At 44.6% G+C, this 7,823-nt stretch overlaps 1 long non-coding RNA gene across 1 annotated transcript; it reads left to right on the top strand.

Moving 5' to 3' along the window:
* Nucleotides 1-599: 599 nt before the first annotated feature.
* Nucleotides 600-7,823, top strand: LOC138103051 (uncharacterized). The gene is made up of 2 exons (XR_011147649.1): nt 600-692; nt 7,663-7,823. It is a non-coding gene; the product is annotated as an uncharacterized lncRNA (long non-coding RNA).

The raw sequence follows: 7,823 nt of genomic DNA, 5'->3' as shown, positions 1-7,823 counted from the left end.
CTCTGCCAAATTAACATCATCACTCTCACCACCGCAGGAGCTTCTGGGTGATGCTAGCTACTCACAAGCAGCGATCTCAGAAGCACTAAAAGCAGACAGGATATATGGCTACATTTAACTACCACTCTGCTTCAACAAGCAAGAATCCTGACTCCTAAGCTTTGTGAAAAAGCCAGAATATCAGATGCCTCCGAGTTTCGTGAAAGCGACTTGCTTTGAGCACGTATTTTGTTGCTCTTCGCTCTTTCAGGTGTCATTCCACAGCCACTGCTGTATCAGAAGGTAGTGAGAAGTAAAGAACCACCTAAAATATGATTATGGTGACCCAGGTCTACACAGAACATTTCATGACCCCTTTGCCCACCTTGAGCCTCCTGTGGGATTGACCTTCCCCAGGTTCCTGCTGTCTGTAGGAGCAGGACAGCATTGCCACAGCTGACTGAGACAGGAGTCATCCCGTGGTGTAGAACGCTGAGGACGATTCATCTGAACCTTACCCCCAAGCCTGACCTTTAAGACTGTTTTTCCTCTCCCAGCTGCATGTGCCAAGTCTCGATATATCATCATGAGTAGGAAATATGCAGCCGCGCTGGAGGAGGAAAATAACTGGGAGACATGTGAGTAACTGAGACAATGCAGAACTGCCAAATCTGTGACAGCTGCTGGGGGCAGCGCTACGGTCTGACATCCAGGTAAATTATCGTTTTGATATGTATTTTCCTGTAGGCACAGGAATCAGCACAAACATACAAGGGATTTTTTTACTATTGTTATTATCACATTATGAAGGGAAGCATTGAAAGCCCCATTTCACCAGTGGCTGTTTTCTGAAAGAGGGAGAAGACTGGTGGTGTCCCTCCCAAACACCCTGAAGTGGGTTGAATGAAGGCATTTCCTTCAAAAATGCTAAATCTACAACTCCTTAGCCGGCCAGAACATATTTTAAATTAGCTGTTCCAAAGTTTTCTAAAAGCCCTCAGCAAAAATAACAGCAGCCTAAACACTGTAAACAAAGTGTCTTTTCCATGCTGAACAGCTTAAGAAAGAAGGAAAGTGAGAAAAAAAGAGACGGAATCGGAAGAGCAGTGGAGCACCAAGGCTGTCCCTGTCTCTGTGGGGACAACTCCCCAACACCTGGTCCAAGTGCCTTGAGGCTTCAGCAAAACCTCTGCCTCAAGCCTTCAGCTTTGCCAGGCAGGTTCCTGCCTGGTCTCAGCCCGTGCTGGTCTGTTTAGTGTCCATCACCCTGGAGGATAAAGCACTTTCCCTGCTTTTTGTGCTGAGTGAGTCCCTGCAGCTCCACAGGAGCGTAGCCCCGCGTCTCTGGTGAAATGCACAGCGCTGCCTGAGGGACTGAGCTTCCCCAGGCTTGTTAAAACCAGCCCCTCAATATCCTGCAGCCTGCCTGGGAAGTTTTGGCCAAGCTTCATCAGTGAGATAGGATGAAATATACCATCTTGTGGTGGAAATATTAATTAGTTGCTGTTTCTGAAGTGTATTAGATGTTGTGGTGTCTCTGTCTCTTCTTATCTGCAATATGGGCTTTCTGGCCCTTCTCTCTACCCCAACCAATTTTTCATATAAACCTGGAGTGCAAAGTCTGCACTGACACATTACAGGATGAGCCAAGTGACTATCATTCAAATATTTATTTCATGAGAAGTAAGAACATTTTGCACTTTTCTCCAGAACTCTTTCAAAATCAGCTCATTTCTTCTTGTTGGAAGAGAGCCCATTGTTCATTTGACACTAAAGATAGAGCTTTGCTGTTTTCTTTTAAGTCAGCATTTGGAGGGTGGACAGCAGAGAGGGAGTTAAGCTTTATTATGCTGCCTTGTCAAAAGGATACAACATTATGCAAAAGGAATGAAGTGGAACAAAAAATTTGCTTTCTTTTCCACAAGCTGTCTCTCACTGGCATACAGTTTTCAAACGATATTCCTCTTTTGCTTTGTCTGGTAGATTGGATTTCAGATGACTGTGTCAATTAAATGGCAAGAGCACCTTGCTGCCTCAGGAAGCAGCCACCAGCTTCCTCCTGCCCTCAAAATTTCCGAATTAATGGGGCAGAGGGGTGGTGCTGTTTGTCTGGTTTTAAATCTCCCTTAAATAAGCATTTGAACAGCTTAGTGCTGGAGCCTGCAGTCTGGAATGAACAATGTTCCCCCAGAGCAAAGGCAGGCAGAGTGTCACACCCGCAGGAGGGCAGGAGGGGCCCCGAGGCACAAAGTGATCTGCCCGAGGTGACACCGAGCCTCAGTGCAGGAGGAGCAGGGACCCGGGCTCACAGCTTCCCTGGCTTCAGACTGGAGGCAAACAGAGAGGGACTGCGTGATCCACCAAGAGAAAAGAGGACAGATGGTTGTTTTCCTCTGTGGCTTTGCAGGATAAACCAGGAAGCACTGAGGGATGCCCCTCCTGATTTGTTTTCCTAACAACGTGTCCCTACATCCCAGCTGCTCGGCTCGCTGCAGAACGCTGTGCAGGGAAGGGCTGGAGCACAAATCTCATCAGGAGCAGCTGAGGGAGCTGGGGGAACTCAGCCTGGAGAAAAGGAGGCTCAGGAGGGACCTTCTGGCTCTGTTCAACTCCCTGACAGGAGGGTGCTGCCAGCTGAGGGTCGGGCTCTGCTCCCAGGGAACAGGGACAGGAGGAGAGGAAATGGCCTGAAGCTGTGCCAGGGGAGGTTTAGGATGGGTATCAGGAAGAATTTCTTCACTGAAAGGGTGAAAAGCGTTGGAACAGGGTGTCTAGGGAGCTGACAGAGTCACCATCCTTGGAGGGATTTAAAGGATGTGTAGATGTGGCACCTGGGGACATGGTTCAGTGTTGGGCTTGGCAGCGCTGAGTTAATGGTTGGACTTGATGATATTAAAGGGGTTTTTTTTTCAACCTAAACAGTTGCATGATAGCCAACAAAGTATTTCTTGGTGTGTTTATCACCCTTGGAAGTGGAATCCCTCATGGCTGGATGCAGCTTGCATGGTGCACAGCGAGGGGCTCCAGGCAGACTCCCAGTGAAATCCCGAGCTGGGTGTGATTAACTTCCCTGCGCCTCTGAGGAGCAGCACCAGGAAATTGCTAACACTGTAAATTGTCTCAAACACGCACTTACTGAAGCCTTTAAAGAGCAATTACTATATGTTAACTGAACACCCATCAACTGTAAAACCAGCAGTTATGTGGGTTTAATAGGTATATAAAGGAGAAAATCTCACCACCCTGCAATTAGTTCTAAATCACATAAAAAGTGTAACTTGTACACTTATTGCTTATTAATACATAAAACATGTACAGCGTGTTAAAACATTTAATTAGCACGTATCTAACAGGCTAAAAGTTAAGTACCAAATTATGACTAAAATACTGCTGAGCTCTTAATTAGCCATGTGAAACCACCCCCCAACACGAAGAGCTCATATTGTCCTGGGAATTAGGTGCTTTCAGCTGCTGTTCAGTGATTTTAGATCGGGGACAATGATACTCTGCCCATTTCCACTGACTCCAGAATCACCTCAACAACACAGGATATTCCTGAGAGAGCCAGGAGGCAGAGGAGGGAAGAGAAGCTCCTGAGCAAAGTCTACAGCCTTCACCTCCATGAGGCTGTGTTTAAAAATCTGTCCAGAAAATGAGGTGTGAACAGCAATCCACATTGTGCTGACCTCCACCAGGGGCTATCAGCACATCAGGACAGAGAGGAGGAGGAGTGGAGAAGGTCCTCGTGATGGAAGAGGAGATCAGTGGTGAATGACATCAGCAGGAGGGTTTGTGGCAGAGGCCAGGGAAGAGGGGAGCCAAAACTGGAGGGCTGGAGGCCTCCAGCATCACCGGGAGGGAAGTGAGGGACTGGATATTACCGGAAAAGTAGGAAAAGGGGGTGAGGGCGGGCAGAGCAGGGGGTAGGGCTGCATCTTGGACCTGCAGCGAGGATGGATTCTTACCAGGGATCCCAGAGGGAGGAAAATAATATCCGATGTGTGCCATTGGGAACGCCACCCCATCACGCAGTCTGTTGACAGAAGGAAACCACAACGCAGAATTACCCTTTGTTTAGTCTAAGTCAGCTGCCAGCATGCACATACACCACATGAAAGGCAAAACCTGAACATGTTCCCAGAACATCTTCCTGAAAAAGCCATCTGCTGCTGCCCGAGCTAATGTTACCGTCCTCCCCACCACAGCGAGCTTTGGAAGCATAAACTCCATTTTCCAAACGAGATAACATCCTCACCTCTGCTTCAGGCCCCAAGAGACTTGTAGGGTTTCTCTGCTTGCACAAGGAGGTGGTGGGGGTGGGACATCCAGAGAGCTCCCTGATTCTGTGGGGTAGGTCTGGAAGTGGTTGGCCAAACTGAAAGTCCAACGAGAGAGGGCTTTCTCTTGACCCCAAACAAACAGAGGTGCAGTTGCTTCTCCCCAGAATGTGGTGGCACTTTATTCATCTAGATAGTAGATCCTAATTCATGGTACCCCACCAGACTGAAAGATTTAAAAAAAAAAATTAAAAAAATAAACATTGAAATTAATAATTAAAAAAAAGAATTAAAAGTTGTGTGACTTTCATGCACAAGTAACTTGGAGCAAATATTTAACTGAAAACTAAATCCTTTCCACTTCTGAATGTCTTCAGGCTAAGGCCATGGACAAGGACCCAACTCACCAGAATTTGTTTTTGGGTTATGATAGAATTCCTCAAAACAACCTCAAAAATACCAGTTCTCCATCAAGCAAAAAGGGATGATAAACCCTTTTTCTGCTCCAGCAGAACAGTTCTTTATATTGCAAGATTTTTTTTGGTGAAGTATTTGTGCTCTGTTCCTTCTAGAGGAAACACTACAGAAATACTTGTGTGACATGACTTCTTTATGCTATTGTCATGTAAAATAGATTATTGTCTTGTTCCATTTTTCTTATTCCATCCTCTAATTACTCTCTTTGAAAGAGCATTAGCAGCAAAGGATAGTAGCATGAAACACTAACAGACTTTTGCTCAAACTCTATCTACTCTTGGTGAAAAGAAACATTAGATTTAAAATAACTGAAATACTTCATGAACAACAAAAGCCTCTCTAGTGCAACTGATCCTTCATGAAAGGGACCTTGAAATGGTGATAGGAGATATTATACATAGTTTTAAGCCCTTGTCTGTCACTGGACTATAAACAGGAATTAAAAGTTTAGGGATTTTGAATGCAAGTTTTTACAACTCTTCCTCCTTTGAGAGACTCAAAGCCTAAATATTATAGGTTTGGTGAGTGTTATTCATGACACAGTAAAGTTAATCAAGAGGGGACTATCGCTAGCTTTAAAAGAAAGAGATCCCAGCCTGAAACTGGAGACAACCTGGACTAACTAAAGCGTGCTGGAAACCTTCTTTTCAGGAAGAAAACAAGATTCCCTACTGCTCAGAGTCAGCTGAAGACAATCGAGAAAACTTTGTGTGCATTCGAACCAGCCACGGAATGGAGTTCCTGGCATTTGCAGAAAACGTGGCTGAGCACAGAATTGGTAAACTCCCACAAAGAAGAAACTCACCTGAGTGCTGGAGAGCAGCCCAGCTGCACTGCACCCTTGATGTTTCATTTACAGCACTTGCTGGCGCTCATTCCAGGATGGGAGCTCCCTGAAATTTAATCTGGACGTTTTAACTGAGAAATCTTGGAAACTTGTCTTGTTCAAGGTTCCACTTTTGCATGAAAAATGAAGTGATCCCCTCTTCCCTGAGCATTTTAACCACCTGGTAGCACAGCACTTCTCCACTGCTGAATGAAAAGCAGGTATACATGGTGAAGGCACATGATCATGCCTCTATTTGAATTCAGAGTGTACAATCACAGAGTTTGCTTGCAAGGATGACACTGAGGAGGTCTACCTTTTTTTCACAGCCAAAAACCAGGTGAATTCTCTCAGTCTGAGGCTCTCCCAGCATGCAGAGTGCCCCTGGGAACAGCCCATTGACTCAGCAACAGCACCCACTTGATATAAATTAATGGGAGAGGAAAATACATCTCCTTGTCAGCTTTCCAATTAAATTACATGGAAAGAAATCTAGGTTACAGCACGAGACCCTGCAGAGGTCCTAACTGCTGAACATGCACTTTTAAATGGATTAAATAACAACATACAGTTAATCTGATGGTAAGAATGTAATTATACTGTTGTTGCTGCTGGTCATTTACGTGGGATATGACATCAACCTCTGATCACCTGTTCTTCCTGCTCTTGGTTAACAGGACAGAAGCACAACCAGTTCCTCAGAGAAGGATCAGTCATATTTAAAGCTGTTGCCCCCCAAAAATCTTTTTTCTGCCATTGAGCTGAAGAAGCACAAGTCCTGTCTGCAGCACCTCCCAAACAACCATAATAATGTCTCCTTAAATAGCCCAGCTCCTACCAGCCACATCCTGGCCAGAGTTTTCCACCTGGCTCCCAGAGCAATCCTGTGAGGGAAGGTGGAAGAGGTTACAGGAGCAGCTGAGGAACAGGGGGAGTAAACATCATTTTCTAACCTGTTTTCCAGGAGGATATTCCTGTGGTATTAGCAAGAAATAGCCTGCAACTGCAGCAAAATGTCTCAAAGGCCTCATGCCTTTCTGCAGGCAGCATGTTTTGAGTGCTGGGTGTTTATTCACCTATGAGAAACCAGATCCTTTCCACTTCTGAATGACTATTTTTGCTCAGATCACGTGGCTCCAACAATCACGTGCCTGAAGTCCTGAAGAGTCTAAGCAGAGGAAAACATTTTCTGGAAAAAAACACATCAAAGACCTAGTGCTTTACAGAGCTTGCCTGCTAATTCTCTATGGTTCTTACAGACCCAGACTTCATTCCTTTAACTGCAGCATCTCTGCTAGAAGTCTGCAGTGACTTCAGTCTAAATGATTCCACAAACACTTGAAGCAATGTTTGGCACAGTAGCTGAATCTGGTTTCCTCCAGTTGCAGAGAAAAACTTAAAATTTCAGTCAAACATTTTCAACATGAGCTAAATTAATTTTGAGGCATTGCTGGTGAGTACCCCCCTCTCTTTAAATGCTGCTGAGAGCACAACATAACAGCTGCAGAGAGACATATTTCACTTAGATCTGGAAGTCATGCATGTACAGTTGGCTAGACTGAGCTAAGCTCTTCATTAATAGAAGTGTAAACTCTATGGAGAATTCAAGAACTGAGCTGAGGCATATTTGCTGTTACACCAAACATTCAAAGAGAGGAATTATTTGAGAAGGAAAGCGTGTCTCTTCTCATTCCAGCACCTGACTTCATTTTTGTTCCCTAAGCATCCCAGCTGAAATTAATCAATTGCAATTCTTGACTGATTATTTTATGAAAAATGCATTTTATGAACAATGTCAGAATAACAGGGCTCGCACAATAACTTTTAGGAAGCACTTCCTTTTGGGATACTAAAATAGCAAAATTTTTTAACACAGAAGTATTTCACCTCTCAGTTGTCATCAGAAAACCCAGGTGTTCAGTCAAATCCAAAACTGAACTGGTAGCAAAAATACTGTGACTTATATTATTAGAAAACAAAATTAATGTGAAAGAGGACTTCTGTGGATAAAAGCTTTTGTCAGAATGGATTAAGGTGAGACTTTCATTAGGGACAGATTATTTCCTTCCTGCTCACCATGGGATTTTCTTTTTTCTCCTTCAGGAGTCAAGACATTGAACCAGAGAGGGAACACACTTGATCTGATCAATTTCTGCTGGAACGAAACAGATCTCAAATGCAGCGAGAGGAAAGTCAATAGTGCTACCCGAGTCTTAGCTGCACACTCTGTCTGTTGCTACACAATACAGTGCAGTGCATGAGGA

The sequence above is a fragment of the Aphelocoma coerulescens genome, assembly GCF_041296385.1.
Source record: "Aphelocoma coerulescens isolate FSJ_1873_10779 chromosome Z unlocalized genomic scaffold, UR_Acoe_1.0 ChrZ, whole genome shotgun sequence".
In the NCBI taxonomy this organism is placed as follows: Eukaryota; Metazoa; Chordata; class Aves; order Passeriformes; family Corvidae; genus Aphelocoma; species Aphelocoma coerulescens.
This window is presented reverse-complemented; position numbering and strand designations above follow the sequence as displayed.